The following is a 27,810-nucleotide window of genomic DNA, read 5'->3' on the forward strand; positions in this document are numbered from 1 at the left end:
TTGGTCAGTTAAACCAGCTCTATGACCTCGCCTCTTTTTTTCCCCCCTTTAAACGTGAATGACTACAGCTGAAGAAATATGGTAAGCCTGTCTCAGATTCTTTGCTTGTGTGATCACAGCAAGTTATCTTGTTCTTCGACAGCTAAAGATGTTTTACTAGATGTGACTTTCTAACTGAAAGAGCATCCAACCAAACAAGGCCAGGAAGTGCATTAGTATGGAACTTTTTTTTGCTGATTTAGTGCTCTATTTATCTGAAGATAGATCCTTCCATGCCTGGAAGCTGGCAGAGGCTAGGGACAGACTCATGTTTCTGCCACTGAAGAAAGTGTTTGAATTTCTAAATATGAATCCAGGTGGGAAATAAATTAACTGCCTGGATGCTCCCCTCTGACAGATTTGGCACATCTCCAGTAGAAAATCTGCTTTGTTAGGCATGAAATACAACATTCCAGGATCTAACTTCATCACATCTGGATGTATTTCATGCTGATCTCTGTACATTAGATTGTTCTTGATTAGGAACAGGGACATTTAGACAATATGTACTTTTATTTTTTTAAACACAAAGCAATCTTGACCGTGTTAATGTGGAGGTGATTTTTCTCCATCAATGGGATTATAAACTATATTATTAGGAAACTTACCCAAACACAGAATGCAAGATGAATACCTCTTTTTTCTTCATGGATAATTCATATTTTGTTTTCCATAATGCCTGCATGCTACTGTTATTTATTTTAATACAAATAATTATTCATTTATTTGAATGCAAATATAATCCATCAGACATGTAACTTGAGCTGTGGTAGTAACTGACTCTGTAGTAATTGAGGATGCAGAGTACAGATGAATAGAAAAACAACTTGGGATGCATTTTGATTTCAGGGTCTTAAAGGTACTGATAGCAATAAGAGGTATAGCAGACACTTATGAATGGAACTGGTGCCAGCACCAGTCATACTGTTAGATAACCTTTACTGGGCTGCCAGACCTCCTACTGTACTGCACCATGTATTTATGCCATTATATGAATGACTAATAATAAGCCAGACATACTTTACTGAGGCATCCTTAGCTGACTTCAGAAATTCCTTCATATGGAATTATCCAGCCTGAGGAATTTATGTGGCTCATTGGTTTTATCAGAGGAGCAGGAGTTGTAACATTTTAATACAAGATGATATTTCTTTTCATTGTAAAGGTAAATAAATCCAGAGCTTCCATCCTCTGTATTGGGTTGAAAAGAGGAGTCAGAGGAAGATAATCCTCCCAACTTTACCTGGTTCATTAGAAGACATTTTTGAAGTAAAAGTTGACCTATAGAAAGGGCTATTTGTTTGTGTACAAAACTGTTGAAACAAGAGATTCAGTTAATAAGGTAGTATGGTTTGATTATGTTAGAGTCTATAATTGATCAATAAAGAATAAAATTAGATTTAAAAAAAAAGTGGCCTTTTGACATCAGATTCTAATAGGTCCTCTGATCTAGCAAGGAAGACCGCCAATCAGTAACAAGCTTTGCCTGTTAATGGAGAAATTTACAAATGTTAGTACCACAAAAGCTTTAAAGCATTAATCCAGTAAAGCACTTAAATTTAAGGATGTGAATTTTTCCTTTTTAGTGACTAAAAACAAAGTACATGCTAAGAACTTTATTAGATCAGGGTCTAATTTTTCTGGCTAAATTGTTGGTTATATTAGATTATAAATTTACTGATTATGGTGAACCAAGATCTATATTAACATCTATTTTTAGCATTCATACCACAATCTAAGCTAGATAATGGTTTAGATTTTACAAATAAATATTGTAACCCCAGTTTGGAATAGTCTGTATTTTTTAAAAAAAACAAACAAACACATTTCAGGCTTCTCTTACATAGCAGTATTTTTTATGAGACTCAATCCTCATTGTTCTGAGGTACTCATAACAATCACTGCAATTCAACCTTAGTCAATTGACTGGCTCCTTCTTTTATCTTAATGATTTTTTTGTAAATCTTGACCATGATCCTCTCATCTGACTGAATTCTGTTTGCTTCAGGACCAAAATGGAGGAGCAAAGGTGGCTGTTTACCACCTTTGCACTTCTCTGATCTCTGTGACTGTAGTGCGCTAGCTGCAACAAACAAAGGACAACCAGGGACAGCCAGCATACCGCTTTCATCCTGGCTCCCCTCTGATATTTCCCTGTGCTGGGTGTCATGTGAGGGAGGCATAGCGTTGTCTATTCCAGCTCTATCCCAGTTCAGACTCTCTCTACCAGTGGAATCCTCAGCTTTATAGCCAATTTGTGCCATTCGGGTGCTGCAAAAAGGCCATACTATCAGCTGAGATTTAGACCATGAAGTACAACTGATCTTATTAAGTAAGAGTAGAATGCAATGTATGATTTAAAAATAATTGTTTTAATATACTTTATATTACTGTAACCCAATGCAATGATAATTAGCTGCTGATTCCACTATTACATGAAAGCAAACAAAATACAGCTCTGTGTCAGTAACATTGAATAAGTCAATTGTGTAATTCATTTCCAGAACATACTTGTGCACAACCAGACAAAATTATTTTTTTGCACAGGCATTAGAAAGCTTTTGTTCACCTCCCCAACCCCAATTTAGAGGAATCCTATTTGCAAACCTAGCTAGCTAATGCTAGTACACCATCTTGTGGTTAAGAGGTTTAACTGGGACTAAATCTTTTAGCAGGAGAGGTTTTTGATAGGGTTGCTTCCTTGCCATAGGATGGCTCTGAAAAAAGTTTTAAATATTAAAATACACATCCAATGCCTAACATCTGCACTGTTTATGAAGAACAGAAAGTTTTGGTATAGGAAGTAGTGGATTAAGTGGCAGTATGTTTATATCAGCTAACTGGTAAATATGCTCAGTAGGCCACATTTACAATGGTATCTTTGCAAAAGCAACCAAAATCATCTAGCAACGCATATGGTTAGTTACTATAATTACTTGCCTGTTGTGTTGTAAAGATAACCCCACCCAGCACTGTTGTGAGAGAATTTACCATACTTGTACTGACCCCTGGCTTTGTTCTTGTGCGCAGGTGGTAAGCATCAATGCAAAGCTTGGTGAACACCTGTTGTTCATTAGTATCCAAAATGCTGGGTAGCTTTCTTCAGATATTAGAAATTAAATCCATATGAATGTAATGATCTGTGATATTTATCATGTCTTATTCATGTGAATTGTAATCTTAGTTCAGATCACTGAAAAATAAACGAATAGGGTAAATTATGCCCAGCTCAGTGTGCACAAGGTGCAGGAAGGTGCAAGGAGTTTTGATATCCCCTCCACTTTATATGGACCTCTGGAAAATAATCCTATTCTTTGCACTCCTAAAGCACAGGTCCCACGAGGTGGACTAGTGTGAACTCCTCAATACAGAGTGATAAGACTAGGACAGGGCCAGTCCCTCCACATTGTGTTGTCCAGCACTACTGGTCAGCACAGGGGATAGCATATGCTACACCCTCTGAAAGGACCATAGCCTGCTCAATCCTGCACCCTTCCAGAATGCCAGGAGAAAATGGTCCTGATTCTCTACTGCTCAGTCATTCTCACCAGTGGAAAGTGAGAAGTGGGTGTAAATACTACCACAGTGATTTAGTAGCATTTTACACCCACTTTGCAAGGGTGAAAAATGACTACATAAGGTGCAGACAATGGAGAATAAAGCCTGTTGAACACAATCTCACCGGGTGCAGCCATTGTTGTACAATTCCTTCTCCCATCCAATAGAATACAGGCTCCATAAAAGACACAAACTTCTTCAGAAGTGATTCAGAATTTCAGTGCCACCTATCTTCCCACACTCACACTCTGCATACCTGTACACCCACATGGAATGGCAACAGCAGCTTAGTGGTATCACTTCTGAAAAAAACTACTTATGGAATGTTACAAATGGCATATAAAACATAATACAGTGGTTCACTTGTTGTCCATAAAATTAGCAATGGGCAAAGTACTAATCCTTCACATGGGCTTCTGAACCCAGAGACTGTACCCCAACTTTTCTACCTCGTCCTTCCCATCTCTCATTTGAAATACATTTCTTAGACAGATGGTGTCATTGTTCCTTTTCTAATCTTCCCCCTACCTTGTACTCTTTACTGCAGCTCCTCTGTCTAAAATGAAAATGCAACACAAGTGCCAACCACAAGAAAAGGTAAAAAAGCATCTTAAAGCAAGAAATAATTGTGAGGGGAAATTAGTGTAAAAAGAAAAATTCAGTTTGATAGTATCAGCATAACGTGCTGTATTTTGATATCTGTGGATAGGTTTAGATGGGGCAATTGATATTTATTGAGTAATACCATGACATGGTAGTTTCATGAGGCAACTGCATCTTTAAATTTAGTGTGCATAGTTGCCATCTGTTGTGGAATGAGAAAAAAAGTTCTTTTTTCAACTAGATTGCAATCTAAATATCATTTATCTCTAGAGAAGAGATTGATTATTTAATCTTTGTATTAGAATACTTTCAATTTAATATGTGTTTAAAATAACCAGAAAACTATAACAGACATAAAGATGCTCAAATTTGTTGATGCTACTCCAAATTGGCAAACAATCAGTCAACTCAATGACTGAATATGCACAAAAGTAGTGCAGACTGATGCTGTATTCTGTGGTTCAGTGTAGATTAATTGCAGATCTTTCAAAAGGTTAAAAACTGACTGCATCAAAGTATATAAACAATTGTGAGGACAATAGAGATGCTAAATGCTATTTCAAGTAATGTAAATTGCCAGTTAGGGAACAGAGGCTTAAACTAAGGAGGGGTAACTCAAGAAATTTAAAAGGAATTGATTTGCATTAAGCAAAGATAATAAGGAATAAATTACCAAAACCGGAAATAGGAGTCATTGGTTTAGAGTGGTTGTTAGTGTCCGTTGTAGTGTTTGCAAGATCATCTTTGTTTTCTTATAGCAATTCTTCATCCCACAAGCATTGCTACCAGGATATTCACAGGACTCAAAAATCAGTTGGGCTGGGATGGGGCTATGAAATATCCCAGAGTTGCCTCATAACTTTATGCCATTTTAACGTACATCATTTTGCATCGTGAAATGATTAGATTGTGTCAGGATATCACATTGTAAACATCATATCCTGGGAGAGAGGGCAACATTGTAGCCTTACAAATTTATAAGGTGAAGTAAGTGAACGTAGTGCTGTGCAATTGGAGACCTGTACCTAATAGGTTCCATCCCTTGAAGGCCTTAAAATCTAGAATTACACTCTGGAACACTAGATATCAATACAATAACTAAACAGAAGGCTGCATTGTAGATGTAGGAGAACGGTCAACAAGAGTCATTTGCAGCTCAGATCATGGGGCCAGTTCGATGCCAGCCTTGGCATAATTTAGAGCAACCAAGGAGCTAAACTACACCAGCTAGCTGTGATCCGCACGTGCTCAGGACTCCATAGCACCAGAGGAATTCACAGTATGGGATCTGGGCTACTTGCCACTGCCTTAGTGTCACCTGGGCATGAACAGGCCAGAGAATTTGACCCAGAGAATTTGATACAATTATTGATACACTCGGTTTGTAAGAAGACATTAGGCAAATACAAGAAACAGAAAAGAGAGTCTCAGAAGTTTCCTGGAACTTTTCCATGTTAAGATTAACTTCCAAGTAGCCTGTTATGCTTTCAAAACTAGACTTCACACACATTACTAGCTACAATATGCTCTAGAGAATAATTAAAGCATTCTTGTTGTAAAGCAATGGATGGGCATTAAAAGAGGTACCAAAAGATCTTGCCCGGAAAAGATGCTTGTGCCGGAGTCTGATCTCATACAAGCTTTACGTCAATGAAACTCCATTGATTTCAACGGTCAGTCCAGATTTACACCGGTATTACTGAGACCAGAATTAGACGATCCCTTTAAAAATCTGTTATGATTCCTAATGAGAAAAACAAAGTCGTGGTGGGGGATGCAAAAGGAAATTCTAAACCTTACCACATCTCAGAAAACTCTTTCTGCCACTAGCCAGCAGGAAACCTGAGAAAGACAGCGGGTAACTACTAGTCTATTTTCATAATAGAAGTTCAACAAGGCCTATCTGCACCTGTACCGTAGCACCTATGACATAAGATAATATTTTAGAGGCTCGGTGAAGGAATAGAAACTTTATGGAACATCAATCCGTAATGAATGTAATTGAGAACATTTATGCTGTGAAGATGAAGGTGTTTCTTTTGTAACTGGTATGTGTTTCCTCTGATAGATATTTTGGGCAGATCCTGGGGTCAGGACAAACTACACAAATCAATGGTCAAGAGGAGTGAGGGCAAGTCCAAAGCTGTCTTAAGGATCACCCCTGTACTACCTGTACTCCCCTGATCCTGGGGCCACTTTGTGAAGGATCCATCCCTCAGTGTGAGTTAAAGAAGAGGAGAGGGAGAGGTTGAAGAGAAAAGCATGCCATTTTATCCTCTATGGTTCCATGTCAAGCCTCATCCCTCCCCTGCAACTCTCTTCACTTTCAACATTTTAAAAAGTCAAGACCCCTGGGAGGGGGAATTCTCCATCACCACTTTCCTGAACTTCCTACCCCATTTCTGCAGGTCCAACCAGAGCCAGCTCTAGACCCCAGCACGCCAAGTGTGCGCTTGGGGCGGCGTGCCGCCGGGAGGGCGGCAGGCGGCTCCGATGGACCTCCTGCAGGCATGCCTGCGGAGGGTCCGGTCGTCCAGCGGTTCCGGTGGACCTGCCGCAGGCGTGCCTGCGGAGGGTCCGCTGGTCCCGCGGCTCGGGTGGACCTCCCACAGGCATGCCTGCGGATGCTCAAGCGGAGCCGTGGGACCAGCGGACCCTCCGCAGGCATGTCTGCAGGAGGTCCACCAGAGCCGCGGGACTGGTGACCGCCAGAGTGCCCCCCGTAGCGTGCCACCCTGCTTGGGGCGGCGCAATTGCTAGAGCCGCCCCTGGGTCCAACTCCTTGTCTCATCAACCCTGAATTCTGCTTTATTTCTTGCTCTTCTTCCATCTCTATTTTCTTCTTAGCTTTCTATGTTTTTGGTTTCTTGTCTTCCTTTCTCTTTTCTATATTTGCTTTGCTTCTCTTCCATCCGTACTCTTCTCCATGCTCATTCAGCCTTCTTTGTCTTTTGGATGTCTGCTGGCTAGAGCTGGTACATTTTTTGGAACCTTTAAATTGTTTTTAACAGGAAACAACTTATTTTTCAGCTAACTCTGCTGCTGTGACTGCCAACATGGATGCCAGTTTGTAAAAATGGTGATGTGGGTTTTTGTTGTTTGCTTTTTGGTTTGGATCAGGACCCCTTTCCTTTCAAAACTGGACTCAGATCACTTTCATTAAGATTCAGATAAAATCCCAAACTACAAGCAAATTTGTAGTGAGAATGATGGGTTACATTAGAGAAAGCATTTTTCAAGATGGAAAAATATTTTTCCATTCGTTCAAAACTGACCTTTCTCATGCTCAGTCAGGCCAAGGGGTAGGAGTTTTTCACCATTTATTTGTTTTTTTGTTTGTAAATACTGGTGCAGAGCAAGCTTGCACTCTCATGTGCTCGCTTGCTCTCTCTCTCTCTCTCTCTCACACACACACACACACACACAATCCAGAAATATTGCAAGCGTCAAAATAGTTTGCCTTCCTCATGAGATTGGGTCTCTAATCTGGTTATGTGACAAAGGATGTCATTTTGACTTTTCAGAATGCATGACTGCCACTAACAAAGAAGCTTGAACATTCATTTTCTAAAATAAAAATGAAATTTAAATACAACTGATGGTTTACACATTCTCACTATGTGATCTTTCAGAACACTGTTCTAAGCAAACTAAGCACAGCTTCCTCTTAAAGTTGAAGCAGCAAAGAATGCTGTGGCACCTTATAGACTAACAGATGTTTTGCAGCATGAGCTTTCGTGGGTGAATACCCACTTCTTCGGATGCAAGCAGTGGAAATTTCCAGGGGCAGGTGTGTATATATATATATATATATATATATATATATATATATGCCTTAAAGTTGGGCTATTTGTCACAGACAATGGTGTAAACATGCTGATGGTCACTCACACATTGTCCTTTGTGCACACATTTGGTCTGATGGTGAACTATGGTTTGGGAAAACACAAGAGGGTCAAAGTTGTCCTCTGTCACCTGTAATATTAATTGCTTCTCCAAGAAAAATAATCATCAGACTATTCAGTCTTCTTTCTCAGCCCTGGGAGAGAAAAGTGGGAGCTCAGGCAGCAAGTTCATATACCCCTAAATTCTCTGGCTGCAGAATTTGCTATTTGAGCCAGCTGCCACAGAAAAAAGGGTTTTTAGAGAGATTTTTGTTGCCTTTAGCTGCCATGTTGTGCTCCCTGCCTGCTTCTGCCTCCTCACCCAAAGGGAGTCCTTGCTGTTTTCAGTGTGCACCTTAAGCCACACAAAGGAGATTCTCAGGCATCTTGACATCTCGCCAGGACACTGACCTCTGAAAATCAACTCTATCCTGCCCCAAGGTAAAAGTGATCTACTTTGAAACTGAACATGCTATGCTTCCCACCGCTTTTCTGAACAGCTTTTGAATATCTAAACCCTTCTCCACTCTGATGCCTTCAACTGCTCGAGTATCTGTTTTCCCCGCCTCCACCTTTGTCAAAATAACATTTCTTTCCCTCCCAATCCTACTTTATTCTATCCCCTCCCTCATTGAATCCCAAAGCCAGAAGGGAAGCAGTAAGACACCCATACGACTCCCTCCCTGCAGTCAAAGAGGAATATAAGCCTCCTTTCTTCTTCTCAGTAGCTAGGAGAAATACACTTTGGCCCTAAATTCTACAACAAGGCCCCTTAACTAGAGCCAGTATTATTGGCAAAGATCCAACATCTGGAAATTATGCGGGAACCTGAAATTGATGGTACAGAGATAATTAAATGGTTGAATTTTGGATTTAACATGTGACTAATCTTCACTGAGGACTGAGTCAGCTTTAGCCTCAGGATTTGACTTGATGGAGAGTTAGTGCTCAGCTTTGAAACAGCAGTGGTTCAGTGCAGACCAGGGAACTTTTAGTGCATGCGGACAGCTGAGCATGCCACATACTAACTCTTTTTCTAGACAAACCCTCATTTGTGCTGAAGAAGTGTTGCCTAGTGAGTAGGGTCCTGGACTGGAGGTCGGAGTTCAGTTCTAGCCCCACTAACTTACTATATGACCATGGAAAAAGTTATTTATCTCCTGTGCTCCACACCCCATACCCTTTGTCTATTTAGACTAGAAACTATCCAAGGCAGACACTGTGTCTCACTCTGTACAGTGACTACTACAATGGAGACCTGCTCTTGGTTAGGTCCTATATAGTACACAGTAATGCAAAAAATAATGTGTACTTTTTAAAGTGTTATGAATGCAAAAAAACATTTCAGGAAGTGCATTATACTGGATACACCAGTGTGAATTATGAACTATATTTATAGATAATCACACATGCTGCTTAGGCTTCTCTGATATAGGACCATATGCATTACTTATCCAGGGAAAAGTTAAGTGTTTATGTAATCTACTTGTGAGTATGTGTTACAGGTCCCTTTCTGTGGATGATCCTCTCAGGATATGACTTACACTACCTGCTAGTGAGCTTTAGCTCAAGCTTAGCAGCTCATGGTTTTTAGCCCTGGAGATCGCCAGTTGAATCCCCTGGGTGTTAGCCAAGCCAGTGGCCATCACATTGCGCCACCTTAATGCAGACTTTTCATGTTTTTGTGGGTTCATGTTTTAAGTTTAACCTTTTCACTGCTACGCATATTTGAAAGATCTTCATGCTGTAGGAATTTTATAGTTTACAGACAAAGATCTTGCACAACTCAACTTCTATGGTTTACAGTCTAATATTGGATACCTCAAAACTCACTTGCATTTGAGAGAACTCAAGGAACCAATTTATAATATTTTTTCAGCACACCCTTTAACATCATTTTAATTGTTATCCAAGTTTTATGAACATCTGATTATGTTAATCTAAAATTCATAGTCATTATAAATTTCTATTCCATTTTTATTCAGCATAGTAATGGGTCCATCAAACTCAATGGAGCATTTCTATTGATTAGATTCCTTTGCAGCCCACATTTGTTAAACTTTCCACTTATTTCATTGTTGCTTTTTCTCTTGAGTCCAGGTTGAGTTACTACAGATATACATTGCTTTAAAGTGTTCAAGATGAGCTCCAGTTTACAGATGCTGCTTTGCCTTCAATGAAGCAAACTCACAGACTATCTCTTATCCCAAAGAATGAATGTAATTCTCTCTTCCCACACATTTGTTCCTATCTGCAATAACAAAGTTAGCCAGGATGGGTAAGGAATGGTGTACCTAGCCTCTGTTTGTCAGAGGGTGGAGATGGATGGCAGGAGAGAGATCACTTGATCATTGCCTGTTAGGTTCACTTCCTCTGGGGCACCTGGCATTGCCCACTGTCGGCAGACAGGATGCTACACTGGATGGACCCTTGGTCTGACCCAGTATGGCCATTCTTATGTTCTTATGTTCTAAAATGCCACAATAATTTTCAAAATGTTATTAAGCAACAGTTACTTGTCATGAGATCCCTTGTCCCAGCCATGGGTTAATCACCTTCCTCTCCCTCACCTGGCTGGCAGTAGCCACTTAAAGATTCTTGATTAAATGGCAAAACTTACAACACAGGAAATACTGTCCCTATTTCCAGCTAATCAGCCTGATCTCACACAGAATAGTACATTTCAAGTTGGATCAAAGCGGCAAACTGACAAGATATGAATGTTTGTGGTTGGAACATTCATTTAGGTAGCCTTAAGCTTAAAGAAAGACATCATCTAAATGATATGGGACATTTTTGGTGTTTAGGGTACTGTTTGTTTTAGATTTTTTTTTATACTATACTCCTGTCATTGCTCCTTTACTAAGTCCTTTTTACACTTCCTTTTCCAGGTGGTACAGTTATATATCTGCCAGAATGCTCACTACACAAAGCCTCAGGGCTGAAGTAAACCTATGCAGGACTACAACAGCAACAAGTACTTGCAAAACAACCCTTCACCGTGCCCTGCTATGGGAGTCAGACTAATATGCTAGCACCAGGTACATTCAATATGTAACTCTACTTTGTTTTTCTCCTTCACAGACTGCAGCTGGCTCAGCCTCCCTTGCAACCATGCTGTATTGTATTGTTATAGCTATTCTCCTAACATTATGTTGTTGTCAGTGTAAAGGAAAACACTTTTTCTTTGTGCACAATGAAGTTGGCTTGACCTTGTGTTTCTCATCTTCAGAAAGGCTCCAAACTACTGGCATTGTTCAATTGATATTCTAGCTTCTTCAGCAGCTTACCTTAGAGGAGAGAGCTCATTCCTGACCCTTCATATCACTGATGCCCTGATTTAAGAGTTTGAGAAGCTTAAATGATATGAAGGGCATAGTTAAACCTTCAGCAGTAAGGTAAAATGTCATATAAATTAAACTATGGATTTTACTCCATGAACACTTGTCTCGTTAATTCAAGAAGCACAACCTAATGAATGAGTAATAAAGTGGTTGTTGAGAGGCATTTTTGTTAAAAAAAAAAATAGAATAAAACACTTGAGAAAAACCTATTTGTCCATGGGCATCAGTAGTAAGGCGAGAGCTGCTGTTCTCAAAGCACTTGCAGGTGGACTGTAGAGACCAGGCTGGTCAAATAGTGCTGTCTCTTTGTTGTGAGATGCTAAATTTGCCTCTCCCTCAACCCTCCAAAAAATAAGCTAAAAATACACTGAGCCCTTTATTAATATCACTTTCCCATGGAAACAATTACTGTAATTGTCATGAGGGAATTTATACATTTGAGAATTGGAGTGCAGATAGAAAATCTCTGTCCAGATCTGGTCCACCATCCTGTGAAAGTTTTTGATAACACCTACACTCAAGTGTTTAGAGAACAGTTTTGCTAAGGAGAATATGAGGCCATATTTACTCCATTTCCCATTACTTGAGCATGCTATAAAATTTATAAAAGAACATGAAAGGAATTTATTTTTCAGTGTTTTTCAAAACTGTACAGTACTGGTTTTTAGCATGTTGGAGCCATTATCGCTATACATTTTAATTTAATCTAGAACATTTGTTACAACTGCAATTTTACTAATTAGAACAATGATCTTAATTCTGTGAGCTGTGAAGAGATATTTGAAATCTTCTTAAGAATATGATTGGTTCAGAGTTTAGCTCTCCATAGCATGTTTCTACATTACCTAGATTGTGACAAGCCCCAGCACAGCCAAAAAGAGAATAAAGATTCTCATCCTATTCCATAGCCATTAGAGCAATGCAGATCTTAGCTTGGGATGTTGTGGTGACTCCAGTTGCTGCCAAAGCAGACAGGGACTAGGCAAAGCCATAGACTATTTACCATCCTCTAGAGCTAGCTGGCTCTGAGTAGAGGATGGAAGGTGAGGAGGAGACTGAACCCTGAAAAGCGATATTACAATTACTCCCTCGTCAAAGCAACTGGAAGCCTAAGGAAGAATCGTACCTCTGGGATGTCTGTGAGACACCTGGCCTCTCAGTGCACCCCCTGTGATGGTGCACCAATGCACCACCACTTACTCAAGCCAATGCATACAGGCACCATCTAGACTTGAATGGAGACTGCACGCTTTACTTAAATGAAAAGCGGTAAGGAACTGGAAACTGGCAGTTCTTAAATATTCTGCAGCTTTGTAACTAAATGCAAATTCTGCTTTTATTGTATTTTTTTCCTTGCAAAAGCCTTGTTAATGTATTTCCCCACACCCTTAAAGAAATCTTAGTAATATGGCAATATGTTTATCCATGCCTTTGTCATCACACTGGAAGAGGCATTTCCAGAATGACCTTTAATGTCTGTTTAAATAAATGTGTGAGGGTGCATACATGATTAAGGATTATGTCATTGGTTTATGCAAGAAATTTGTATGTAACTTGGTGATGGATGTTCATGTGCACTTATTTATAAAGGGGAAACTTGTAAAAGGTTTCAGAGTAGGAGCCGTGTTCGTCTGTATCCACAAAAAGAACAGGAGTACTTGTGGCACTATGTTGTAAAAAGCATTGCTTAGCTTACAAAGCTTCTGAAACAGACATGTAAACGAAACCTGCCACTGCATAGCAGATATTTCATTTTAATGGCTTTCCCGTTTCTGCACAGCATATGTGGTAGCATAGTAGAGATCTCAGTAAAAATCCCGGTTTTGTATATTTTATTTATAAAGAAAAAATATGGATAAGTTCCCATGGGGGAAAGAAACAAATCAAATCTATAACACCACAACTGGTCATCTTCTTGTATATTAATTTAATCAATATCTTAATCATTGACCAACATCCTCTAAAGACACCCCAGCGATAATTTTTCCAGGTGTAAATAAGGACCTTTTTCATATTTTCTTTGTGGAATAAAGGACAGTAAAAGACTCTTTTAGACACGACATTGTCTAATGAACAACTCCACAGGTACTTATTTCATGAAGGATCTTTGATGGGTTAAGTGTCTTCATCACCACTAAAGCCTCTCTCATCTTTCCAGAGCTTGAAATTCATAATTATGGTATTTATCTGCTGTTGTGATTCACTGCTTCAGCTGTACACCAAACATGAATGGGCTGCTGAATCTGTAGTGAACAGACATGAGGTATGGCAAGTTTCAGACATTTGTTTTCTCTTTCTTCCTTGCGGTGTAAAGATTTTTTTTCTACAGAGAGACAACTGAATTAATTTGGTGTATTAAAGGAAGGCAAAAAAATCTCTCAGGTACTAACTGCTGTTTTAAATTTTAATTTCCAGATAACTTGTCATACATACAGAATCAAGTGAAATGTGAAAAGGGCACTAAAGGAACTCAGTGCAATAAATATCAATAAGTATCAGATCAATCTTTATTTTTTGTCTTGCTATGTCAAATAAAAGGTGAAAATAGTATTATTGTTTATGGATGCGTATGGGTGGACCTGGTGCTCTGCAGACAGATAGACTTATAGGTCTGTGCCCCAAGAACTTACTCAGTAAGAGTCAAATTATGACCTTGGTCACGTAGGTATAAAACTACAGTAAGTCCACAAACTTCACTGAAGATACTCTGGGTTTACATCTCTGGCCCTAAACCAGATATATATAGTTAGGGATGAAAATAAACTAAGGATGGAAATTGTATGGGAAGATGAGGGTTACAAGAGTGAAAGATCATGTTTATTAGAACATGTATCTTGTTAGTTCCTCCTTATTTTTATTTAATTTACCATTACAGTTGGGTTGGGGACTGTCTACTTGTGGTAGAGTCCCAGAACCTGCAAACTGGATGCAAACATGTGTCCCACTCCATAATAAGTTATTGACCAGACTTGTCCTTTCTTGCCTTTGGGAGGTTTAGTGAGATCTCAATCTGAGGTAGTGTGGCTACAGAAACAGAAAGGGACCTTAGAGTGGATAGCTAATAATGGGAAGACTGGTAGCACTGCATTGAAGGTAAGCAGTTGTTAATAGGTAAAAAGTCGGTAGATAAGTTTAGGATCACATTTAATTTTGCAGCTGGGTCTCAAGTGTGTACTGTCAGCAAGACATGGAGTTTCTGAAGTCCTCATATCAGATAATGGGCCTCAATTTACTACGTTGCCCACAGAGCTACAGGCAGGTGGAGAGAGCAGTGCAGATTTTAAAAAGACTTCTGGAAAAATTCATGCACCTCTATAAAGCACTCATGATAAAAAAAAAGTCACTATTACTTGAGTCTGGACTATCACCAAGAGAACCTCTTAGGGGAAGAACCTTTTAGGGGATGCTTCTACCTGTGGCACCAATACAACCTAAATTTAAGTGACCCAGCCTGAAGGAATTTTGAAAATAGGATGCTGGAACAAAAATTTGGCAACAACAAAACATCAATGTTTGGCACAGAACAAAAACACTCCCTTAACTGAGCCCAGGGAACAAAGTTTGACGAAAAGCACCTAAACATTTGGAACTCAGCGGAAACTCCCAGATCCTACCTAGTGGAGATTCCAGATAAATTGCTCCACAGAAATTTGGTTCATCTTCAATATTTCTCTACACAAAGAGAATTTGGGACTTGCAGGTATTCTGTTGGAAAGTGTGCCCTCCGTCCACAGTGTACTCCATATGCAACTCAGTAGAAGTGAAAACAGTCTGGAGGAGTGATCAGACCCCCTCAGAAACTTGAACTTTAAAACAGTGGTCAGCAATGTTTAAATGGAATTTATAAGGTAGTATAAATAGTTAAGGAATTCAAAGTAAATTTTGAAATGTGTGGGCACGTGTATGCACACACACATACACTTATAATTTAAGTTTTACTCTTTCATTAAAAAGGAGAGAGTGAGGTGGTTAGAGAATTCTTGGTCCTCAACAGTTATTAGGATGTGTTTCAGGGGAGCTCTTTAATTGCTGTTTAAGGCCTGGCTCTTTTTGTATATATCATGCTACAATTACATATCCTGTGTATACCACATTTTAGAAATGTGGTACAGTTTTTAAATATTTCACTGGCACTATGTTGCTTATCTCTCCACCTAAAAACCTGTTCCTCCAAGTACAAGAAGTTCAACTATCCAGGTCTCAGGAGCAGAGGGAAATAACCTAAAATATTAGAAGCATGACCTAAAATAACATTTTTCAAACAAAATAATGGTGTGATTGTAAAGTCAAGTATATCAGGGGTAGAAGCAGGTGGTATATATACTGGAAAACTGGAATCTCTCCAGTTTCTAATAGCATAGGATTCCAGTTTCCAAGTTGGATGGGGTGCAAGATATTGGACTTTAAACCTTTCTAATGGACCAGGACTGAATACTGCCCTGAACTGGGCCTCAGAGTAATATAAATTTGAAGAGAAATTCAACATTTAGGTGGTATGGCAGGAGTTTTTGATGTGTGTTTGTTTTTAATAGTGGCTATTTGAAGCTGTACAGAGGAATGCAGTGCCAGAAGTTCACCTGGAATAGATGCACCTGTGGGAAATGAGCAGGAAAAGTAGCCAAACGTGCATGATAAATGTAATGTACCACCTGCCTTATAATATGATCTGCATGATATACACTTACATCTGAGCGAGGCAGTCTAAATACATACCTGTAGTGAATACATGAAAAAGTATGAACATCTGTTAACATAAAAGGGAATGTTTCTATAGTGATAATTATTTGTCAATCAATTTTAAGAAAACCTATGTATTCAGCCTTTCATGAAAATAAATAGGTAGCAGAGAAAGAAAGATTTGAAAGGACAAGAATGCAAAGTTAGATCTCTGCTGCATAAGACAACACTGGACTCTTGAAACTTTACAAGCTTGAGGATAGATTGTTGACATTAAAGAAAACCTCATGCTGTGTCTGTGCCCACCAACGGAGAAAGAAGATTATCTATGTTAATAGCACACAAAGATGAAAGTGTCCCAGATTACCCTCAACAAGAACTAAGGGATGTCTACACTTAAACTGCCACAGCAGCACAGCTGCAGCTGCGTCCCTGTAACACTTCCATGTAGTAGACGCTACCTATGTTTACAGGAGAGGTTCTCCCATCGCCACGGAGGGTAATTCACCTCCCTTAGAGGCAGTAGCTAGACTGACAGAAGAATTCTTTTGTCAGAATAGCACTGTCCACACTGGGGGTTAGATTGGCTTAACTATGTCTCTTGAGGGCGTGGATTTTTCAACCCCCTGAGAGACATAGATATGCCAATATAAGTTCCCAGTATAGACCAGCCCTAAGTTACATATGAAACAAATTTATTTCAGAAGACAAACAAAGTTAGGCCCGGCCAACACTAGGAAATTAGTTTGGTAAAACAATATCTCTCAGGGGTGTGAAAAATCCACCGACTTAACCCCCGTTTAGACAGTGCTAGGTTGACGGGAGATGGATTACCTGTGCCAATGGGAGAACCCCTCCTGTCAGTGTAGGTAGTGTCTTCGCTGCGTGGCTACAGCATTTTATCTGTAGAAAAGCTCTTTTAAAAGCAGCACTGGAATCTCTACATTGCAGCCAGAAAATATACTTTTAGTCATTTCTACGTACCCCTTTGAAAAGATTTGTGTATGACCACAACACTGACTTTTAATGAGGCAGATGAAGCTGAACTTACTTTACACTGAAACAAGCCATTCACTACTTTGCAAACAAACAACAGTCTCTTGGAATGAGTTTCAAATATTAATATGGTCATGGTGTTTATCAGTACTTGCTGTCAGGAAATTGGGAACATCAGCATTTCTTTAGTCTCGGGGAAATTTGGTCTTAATGCCAAGGAGCTGATTTTGCATGGAAAAAGTCAAACCATTCCAAAGGGGGTGGGGTGCAGGGTGGATAATTATGCTTTCCGTGGAATGCTACAGTGAACATGTGGTTTTCTCTGACCTTTTAAATATTCCTGTGGCCATACCTTATTCCATACATGGGAATACATTAAGGACACTTTAATACATTGCAATGCTGACTATAGGCCAAATTCTGCCCTCAGATACAAATAGACAACTTTCCATTGCAGTCATGATGGTATGAGGGGGGAGAGGACTGTATGCACATACTGAGCACAGAATCTAGCCTTTAGGGTTTGCTCTTAATCTAACCGAAGTGAATGAAGTCTAGACTTTTGACTTAAACAGGAGCTGGATGAAACCCTCAATTTTGCTACACTGGATGCAAAATACATACCAATTAACTATTAAGAACCAATTAATTTGGTAATTAACAATGTATACTGCATTATACTACAATGCTGGGCCAAAGCCCGAGTTCCTTAATTCAGTGTCTGTGCAGGCAAACCATATTGGGCTTGGGATTGATTAGCACAGAATACAGTAATACTGAATTCATTTAGTCATGTTTTAAATAAAAGATGAGGAAAAACGACAAAGAAAATATGGTTGCAGAAAGAAACTGTTTCAGGGAAGTTAATACTTTTGGCCCTTCCTTCTCCTCAACATCTTTCTCTCCTTTGTTTTTCTACTTTCCAACCCATTCTCTTCTTTCTCCATCATTTTCCACTTCCTTTCCACAGGCCAGAGAGAAGAGTCCCCCTGGAATAACTGCAAGATATATCTGCAGGCAGATAGGAGACTTATTTCCTTAATTTAGACCTAATTTTCCTCCCATTGCTGTAAGGGAGTTTTTGCTGATGACTTCAATGAGAGCAGAATCTGATCCTTCTTCCTTTTATCCTTATATATTTCATATTTTAAAAAAATCCATAATTGGCAAGAAGGGGGATGGAATTGTCCCAGTCTAGAGTACAAATGTGAAACTGACTAGGTATAAGAATATCCCTACCATTTAAGGAGGGGGAAAAGATTGCTGGGCGGGGAGAAGAAGGATAAAAGGAAAGGTAAAAATTTATTTTCACTGAAGTCATAGGCAAAATTCCCATTAACATCAATGGAAGCAAGATTAATGCTATGTCTTCACTGACAAAAAGGATGCATTTTTTACTGTGCAGATTTTACTGTGAGGTAGGTACGAGAGGTCAACACTCCACCTCTGCCCATGATTGTCCTTGCTTATCTACCTCATGATAAGTGCACTGCCATATATCCACTAGGATTTTACAGCAGAATAACCAGGGGCGGCTCTAGAAAGTAGGCTGCCCCAAGCAGCGCGGAGCGCTGCGCCGCCCTTCCCCGGTCCCGCGGCGGGTCCCCTCTTCCCGCGGCTCCGGTTGAGCTCCCGCCAGCATGCCTGCGGCAGGTCGACCGGAGCCCGGGACGAGCGGACCTGCCGCAGTCATGCCTGCGGGAGCTCCGCTCGTCCCGGGCTCCGGTCGACCTGCCGCAGGCATGCCGGCGGGAGCTCCACCAGAGCCAAATGCCGCCCCCCCGGGAAACGGCCGCCCCACGCGCCTGCTTGGCACGCTGGTGTCTAGAGCCGCCCCTGAGAATAGCTAACTTGCATTGGTTATCCCACAGTAAAAGTAAAAAAGACATAGCTGATGTCTAAATGAAGGAAGTGAGTCAATAGTTTCCCAGCCCCATTTTCTTTGATGGATTGTTTTGTGGTGGAGGAAAGTCTTCTGCTATATGGAACTTGTGTGTTTCTTCTGATTCACTTGAAGAGAGTGAAAGGCTGACATGATTTCTCCCTTACTGGCAAGCAGCCTGAGAACTATGAGTGCAGGAGCTCACCAAGAGGACTACAATAGCCAAATTAGGGAAACAAGAGGGGAGAGGTAATATCATTAATTGGACCAACTTCTGTTTGTGAGAGACAATAACTTTCAATAACTTCTTCAGGACCTGAAAGCTATTCTGTCTCATCAACAGAAGTTGGCCCAATAAATGATATTACCTCACACCATGCCCCCACGCCCCTTGTCTCTCTCATATTCTGGGACCAACATATCTACAACAATACTAGGAGAGAGATGTGTGTGCTCACAGTAAGAACACTGAAGACAGTAACCATATATAGATTATTCAAAACAGCACTGTACCTAAGAATTTGTCATTCAGAGTACAGTGATTTACATATTGTATAGTTAAGTAGTATGCATGTAGTAATTATGTAAATCAGATCACCGGAACCAATTCAGGAGCAGGATAACAACTGGAGGGATGTGGGGGGAAATCTATATAGTTATGCTTCAGTAACTGCAAAGTATTCTTAGGTCAGGTAATTAATTTAGTCTGTTAAACCCTATCTCAGGATTGTTCTCTCTTTGCCAGAGAGATCCATCTTCTCTATCATCTCCCTCAAACCTGAGCTCCCTCAGTCTGCTTAGAAGGCCTAGCTCTGCCACCTCAGTACATGAGGCAATTAGCTAGTGAGCACAGCATGACTAGCTGGTGATCTTTCCCTTGTCTTGCAGGTGAAGGGGGTTAAGCCCCATCACAACATGTGGAGCTATTCATCTTTTGGTGCTTTACATGTATAAGACCTGTCTCTGTCTAAAAGAATGGAAAGTCCCTATTAAAGTTTGAACAAATAGTATGCCAAAACAGCTGTTTTAATCAGCCAGTGGAGTCAATATCAGCTTCTCAATCTTCATGAATTCATCAACTAATAAAAAGATGCAAAATATAATAAATAAAACTTCTGCCTTGCTGTTGATTATAAAATTGTTGGTATATGGAAGCATAAATATCTTATGAATAAAGCATAGACCTTGTTTATACCAAAATTACAAACACAGTAATCCAATATCCATCTAATGCTCTGTACTACAGAAAAAAAACAGACAATTATTAGAAATAATGAATCATTAGTGCACACACCATGCAGTTCAAGAGCCTAGATGGCCAAAACAAGAAAATAGTCAATTAATTCAAAGAGCCTTAATTGGAAGAAAAGCACACGAAAAAGCATCACACTATTAGGACTTGTAACACACACAATGTGTACGGAATAGAAGATTTTTAATCATTTTAATCTGTAATCTTTGCTATGGAGGCATAGTATTGCCATATAAAGAAAACACAAAAAAAGTTTATTCTAAAAACACTGAAAAAGGAGTTACTGACAGATAAAGAACATATTGATATATCAGACATCTGAAGATGATGATGATGATATATAATGAATAATACCACCCAATTGCCTCTTTTTGATTATTCTTTATTTTAAAACACAGCTAACATGGATAACAAAGAGATGAAAGGTATCTAACCAGGAGTAGAGAGCCAATATCAGATTTTACAACAAGGTAGGCAAGACCAAACTTTATCACTAATGGCAAAAAATAGCAAAGGTAATTTGTGAGGTGGCTAAAGAGATTTGCTTGTACAATTACATAATAATTGGCAGTTTGATATAAAGTGCCAGTTTGGGATTCTTTGTAAAGTATGAACATAAACAAATATCTAAACTTACTCCCTTTCAGAAAGAGAAGGAGGCTCATTGTACAGTGAATAAAGTAGTTAGTTATAAGCAATTAAAGTTATCTAATGAATGGGCCTGATTCACCATGAAGTTACTCCAGTCTAAGGCCAGTATAGGTCCTTAGATATCACAAATGAAGTAATGCAGTGGTGAATTAGGCTACAGCAGGGTGGTGCAAGGCCCCCTTGGCTTCTGCCCCTGCTGTGCTAATAAAGTCACTTGGAAACCCTTGAGTTCAGTAACCACTGGTGACATATTTACAGGTTGTGCTCCCTACATCTTTTCACCATACACAGCTTGGGTTCTCGTATCTTCACCCAGGAGAGAACTATCATTTTGCTTCCTTCCTCCCAGCCTTTTATGTTGCACCACGCAAATTGGGTGGGCAGCTGTATCCCATTCACCAATTAGGTGCAGGTTTTCTCTAGTCAGCTCCAATTTACTTCCCTTAATGGGAGCGGGAATGACAGAGGGCTGAGTCAGCAGTTCTTGCCCAGTGTCCTGTCACATGGGCCTTATCACTCTATCTGTCCTAGGCCTGGTCTACAATTAAACTCAGGTTGACATAACTATGTGCTCAGGATGAAGGAATGAACTCTTTCATATGACCTTATTTAATAAACACAGGCTCAGATAAGGTGAACTACAGTGCCCTAGGTAAAATGTTGACCCACAGCCACCTGTGTCTACAAGGCCAATAACAGAGGGAAAGAGAAATGAAGAGGAAAAAAATCAATTTTAAGATAAGCTCTTGAAAGAGCTGGAGAGTCAGTGAGGTGGAAAAATGACAAACACAACCATGCAATATATCCGATCAACTCCTCCTGCACAGTGGAAATGAGAGTGTGTGGAAGCTACCAGACCTGGGTATTTTATAGCTGCTGAAAAGCCCAAGGTGAGTGTCACCTTGATAAAGTCTTCAGTATCCCTAAAACAATAAAATGCTCACAGTTAAATCATAGCTAGGGTGAGATTTCAAGTTATTTGCTGAAAAAATGGTACAACAGACTACTTACAAAACAGATTAAGAGATCCACCACTCCACATAAGGAAGTATGACTCAAGTGTAGTTAAGTCATCATGGGAAGCAGTGATTTGCTGAAGGGGGCAGAGGCTGTTTAGACCTGTCAATGATATAAGACTATAATCAAGTCCTGCCTGCCCATTAATAGAGTGGCCTGTCAGCTACCAGTAATCTGAGTATATAAAAAGTGGGAGTTCTTAATGTTTCCCAAATTGTTAAATTGTTAAAGACATAACTATGAAGAGAAATGACTCTAGGCTGCTTTATTTCAAGTAAGTTGGAAAACTACAGAAGGACACAAGTGATGTCTTTTGGAAGCTTGTTCTGGGCAGTGGCTTGCGAAGGCATAATTAGGACCATTCTACATATGCAAGTATCAGAGGGGTAGCCATGTTAGTCTGGATCTGTAAAAGCAGCAAAGAGTCCTGTGGCACCTTATAGACTAACAGACATATTGGAGCATGAGCTTTCGTGGGTGAATGCCCACTTCGTCGGATACAGTTATACTACTACTTTTCCTGGATCTGAGTTAGTTCATTGCTTGCACAGAACAATGTGTTAAAAAAAGAACAGTGTATGTATGCTGCCAGAGCCTTCCTCACCTCAGGAGGCGCTGAAGTCCCATGGCAGAGATGCCTGACACCTGTCAACTTTCAAAGCTATCTATGTGTTGCACAAGCCATTGAAATGTATGACAAATGACTGAAATAGGAAGCAGCAAGTTCTGTTGGCACATTGCATCATAATTGAAAAGTTAGGGTATTTTAAATATAATATCAGTTTTCAGATTGGTTTCTCACTGGGTGAACTAATTAAACCAATTTTGCAATCAGTTACAGACCAGGGGCAAGGAAGGTTTAAGGGGGCTGCCTGCCCAGCTTGCTCAGGGCCTCAGGTTTTGCACTGAGGGTCTTGCTTCAGCTTCTTGTGGGGAGGAGAGGTTTAGAGAAGAGAGAGTTGATCCTGCCCCAACACAATTAATTCAGCCCACCTACAATACAGTTAATACAGACCCCTCCGCCTGCCCTACCTTTCAGCAGGGCTACATTGCTACTATCCCCAAAGTCCTTGCTGCTTCTCTAGCTCCCTGCTCTTATCCGCCCTTTCCCCTCCCACAGGGGAGTAAGCCCACTAGCCAACAGTTCCTTTTGGAAGAAGGGAGCAACTTGGCTGCTCTATTTTTTCACTGGTGATGCGGAGGAGGTTGGGCCACAAAGAAATGGAGACTCGAAGCCTGCGAACCACTTCCTCCTCTACTGCTGTGGAAAGCTGAGCAGGCTGTGTTGCTATATCCTCACCTCTCTCATAAATGGGGTTCTTTGGTCCCAGAAGAGTTTGCTTCCACAGGCAGAGGGCTAGCAGGGCTTCTGTAAAGCTCTTATTCCTGTGGTACATCAGTAAAGGAAACAGTATATTCCAGTCTCTTTGTTACAAGCATAACTCTCACTTCTCCCTTGCAATACAAGGACACAAGTGACAATGAATGCAAAAAAAAAAAAAAAAAAAAAAAAAAGCCAGATCCTCAGGTGGTGTAAATAAGCATAACTCCATTGGCTCTAATGGAGTTGTGCCAATTTAAACCACCTGAGGATCTAGTCAAATGTACTTCCAACTTCTATCATTTGAGGTGTCAGAGAGAAATGTTATGGTGTAAACTGACAGCCCCGCTGCCCCTTTGGGACTGTCCCTATAACTGCAGGGAGAACACTTTGAGATGATATCTGTGTGAATATAGCAACCTGCCAATGGAGCACTCATGTCAAGGTCACTCATGTGGTAGTGACATTTAATTACAGTTTTGCATTTGATTAAAAAAGACAAAAGTCTGACTCAATCAGGCATGACTAGAAGCAATAGATGCTAAATTATTCTGTGTAATTCTGTGATTTCAAAACATGAATTAGCTGATGCTTAAGGCAATGAACTGTTGAAGTTTTAATGTGGAAAGTTCTGCCTATTACCAGTAATAAGAGCTGCCCTGACAACTGCTTATCACTCATATGCCAAACAGGATCACATAGACATGCCCAGCAGGACACGGGTAATAAGTAATTAACAGCATCCTCTTTAAAAAAAATCTACTTTAACACAAGCCAGAACTCTTCATACTTTTAAAATTTACTTACAGAAAATAAATAATACATGCTGATGAATGAAGCCCTGAAGTTCAGAATTGGGATTAACCTCTGTTTTTAATGTATTATGCTGAGACGTTACAAGGGCAAGACTCATTAAAATTATGAGCATATCATAGCGGCAGACCAATGAGGCACAGCATAATTATACATTCATTCCAACAGTACATTAACATTACCTTATACAATAATTCTCTGGGATGAAGGAAGTAATTACAGTATATAGTAATTGTTTCAAACGTTCCTGCTAGCATTTGATTAAATTTTTATAGAACGCTGAGATACATTCCTACTATGAAGTATTTTAAAAGGTACATACAGAGCTACAAGGGGGAAATCAGATGAACATATTTTAGGTAAAATGATGCCATGCAATTATTCTATATGTAATAGTTTATTTTGTGGGTTCATTTCATCTGAAGTTGTAAACTGCAATTTTAAATGTAAAAACATTTGGCTTCTCTTGCAAATGTAGCTGGTGTAACTTAATACCTCCGAACAGTTACTCTCTGCAAAAGTTATAAAACTAATTCTACATTTTAATGTGGATTTCAGCTAAGATTTAATTTACCTAAATTCAGTTCTCAAATTGCCTGCTTCTCCTCCTCCCCTTGAAGTCAAAGCAGCTTTTGGCACCAACTTCAAGGAGATCATGATTAGTCCCTAAGTGAATACCTATTGCAAGCCAATAAGGTCAGAAGAAAACTATGCAGCAGTTTGACTATATTTACATATTACATTTTGTGTTTACACTATTAATATTCCCTCACCAGATGGAATATATATTTTGCTTTTGCAAAAAAAATTTTTTTTTTTTACAATATGGAGTTTGTCAAAACTATGGTTTAGTGTTTACAATGCAAACTTTATAAATAAAGCTAATATAACAGACTTTAAAACAAATATACATTAAAGGGAATGTATTTGCCTACATTTCCACTTAATTACAAGAGCATTTCTCTTAAAGAATAAGGTCTTAAAAGTGTAACTCCTTATAAATTTCCCTGCTTTGTTTTTTACTCAGTGTGTAAATTTGTAATGATTAGATAAAAATCATTTTATCTGAAGGGTTTTGCTTAGTGGTCGAAATCTTGGGTTTCAAATACTAGGACTTTCAGACCCATGTGTGTAAATGCTAAAAGAATCAACTCAGTTTATTCTCCTTTCAAGTCTGAGACATGAATGAAGTTTACTGTATTCAGGTTTTTTGAGAGGTAACCTGAAAAAAAATTAAGCTCTCTTTGCTCTGTGGGTCTGATCTTGTGTCAGTTGAAGTCAGTGCAATATTACTGTTAACTTGAGTGAACATTTAGATACGGTATCAACATTAAGGGCCAGATTTTCAAGAGCAAAGCCCGGACTCAGAAAGTAAAAATTCATTTGTGTGGGCAGTAACCAAAACTATGTGCAAAAATTAAACATTTTGACATGCAAATCAGGCATTTAGTTACCCAAATATCAATTTGTTTCTGAAATGTTCAGTTTGCAAGCACAGCTATATAAATGTATACATTTTCAATTAAAGCAACAAAGATTCACAATTCTCCATTGAATACGGGTGGGATTTTCAGAAGCACCTAAGTGATTTAGGAGCATAAATCTCATTAAAAGTCAGTGTATCATATGCTCCTAAATCACATAGGTGTTTTTCAAAAGCCCGATCTGGGTACATATTGAGGTCACTAATGCACATTTTGCAAGAATTTTGATTTCATGAATATTGTATGACAAATTTTTTGTATGAGAAAGATTTTTCTGTATCTTGAAGTTTGTTTTTGATTTACTCATCCAGAATCCATTTTCAATTAATGCCTTAATTATTAATCAGCAAAATTGCAACTTCTCATGAATCCCCTTGCATATTCAGTTGTACAATACAATAGTTTGTCATTTGCAATTTCACGTATATCATAAGGTAAGAAGCAGCATAGGCAATACTCTAGTAGGTACGATATAAAAATAACCTTAAGAAAGAAGTATTTTTTTCAGTTTGGAAAGCATTTTATATTAACCATAAACTTCAAGCAAAGCATTTTCTGTACAATAGTCCTTGATCACACTGAAATATATTAATGGTCATATTTCTTTTCAAAGAATGCAGACATTTTATATTAGATGGTCTGTGTTGGAATTCCTGCATTATGTTTTTTTATAATTAAACTATAACATTTCAGAAGTATGATTTTTGTGTTTGTTTTTTTTCCTCTTGTCTTTGACCTATTTGTTTGTTAATCACATCAGATTCTTGTCAAAATAGTACAAGGATAGAAGAAAACTAAACTACAATATTCACAGAAAACTAATTTGGCTCCCATAGTTGTTAGAGTATAAATCAATAATTAGGCAAGAGATGTTGAAGTAGCTGCATAGGAGAAAGACAAGTGTTTCCATTTTAAATTAGGTCTGATTTCTATGGAGGCTGCAAAATTATACATGGTGATAACATTCTCTCTCAAGTCTCTAGGCATGTACCAAACTGAGCCTCCATTTTGTTCTGAACTAGTTTACTGGGTTTTTTTTCATATTCATCATTTCAATACTCTGACATCAGTTTGTTCTTGGATTTCAACAACAAAGTGGATGGGAGTAAGCTAGGAAAGGGGAATGTAATAGATTTATTGATGAAGGAACTGTGGTTGGGAATTCACAAGAGGGAATGTAGGTGCCTAACTGCTACTGTAGGCACCTACATCTAAAACTTAGATTCTCAGAACCCTCCACTCAGCTGTGGCCTAACCCTGTAGGCATCTAAACTCCTAAGGTGCCCAAGTTTCCACTAGTAAAGTCCCTGAGGAAAAGGAGCCTATCACCAGCAGCACAGCATTGAACTCATATCTAATTCTTGGTGTGATTCATATAATAGGCATTCCCTCCCTTATCTCACTTGCAGGACCCAATCTACTAGATGTGCTCAGAGGCCACTTTAGATCATGTCTACCAGCTCAGCTCCTCCCCTGGACAGAAGAGGAGGAGGTAGTGGTTGCAGTGGCCTATTACAACTTTTATCTCAATGGTTAGAGCTCTAACGCAGGATGAGGGAGACTTGGGTTCAAATCCTCCCTCTGCCTGATTCATAGCAGAGGATTCAAATCCAGATATCCTATCTCCTGCTGTCATTAAATTCATTTATTCATGTTTTTATATAATTATCATGTGTGGAACTATTTCAAAGTTTCATTGTAATTTTGTTTCTTACAGGATCATTCTTCTCTGCCAGAGTACAAATTTCCCATATCATCTCTTCTGAAGTTCTGCTGTGAGAATGGAATAGCTAGAGAGAGACTATCTGCTATTTTTAGACTTTTTCAAAAAGATGTTTACAGTTCATTGCTTGTAATTTTCTTAAAGTTTGGAAATATAATTTTTCCCCTTCACCAAGTTTGTCCTTTATTGTTTATCAAATATTGACTTTCTCCACTGCGTTTCTAATGAAGTAAAAAAAAAAATCAGCAGGACTGCCTTTTGTTTACTTCCTTGTGGACACATCATTATTTACTACTACAGCACCTGCAAGTGGGATAAGTGTTTCTCAAGAGACAGGCAGGGTTTACAATCCATATTTCAGACATGACAATGAATGGGAGTACCTAACAGCAGGGAAGGGAAGGATGGAGTGAAGAAGAATAAGAAGTATCAGATATTGCTCTTTTCCTGCACAAATGGGGAGGTGCAGAAGGAGGCTCCTCTGAGGCAGAATGCCTTCCAATACTCCCTACCACCCTCAGTGCTGGGCTGTGGCTACATGGCAGATTTTTCATTCAAAGATCTCA

The 27,810-nt window shown here is 39.3% G+C and overlaps 1 long non-coding RNA gene across 1 annotated transcript; it reads left to right on the forward strand.

Annotated features, from left to right (window-relative positions):
* On the forward strand, window positions 1-27,450 carry LOC120408283. The gene is made up of 3 exons (XR_005600581.1): window positions 1-81; window positions 10,976-11,125; window positions 27,239-27,450. It is a non-coding gene; the product is annotated as an uncharacterized LOC120408283 (long non-coding RNA).
* Window positions 27,451-27,810: the final 360 nt, after the last annotated feature.

The sequence above is a fragment of the Mauremys reevesii genome, linkage group 6 (assembly GCF_016161935.1).
Source record: "Mauremys reevesii isolate NIE-2019 linkage group 6, ASM1616193v1, whole genome shotgun sequence".
NCBI classification, from domain to species: Eukaryota; Metazoa; Chordata; order Testudines; family Geoemydidae; genus Mauremys; species Mauremys reevesii.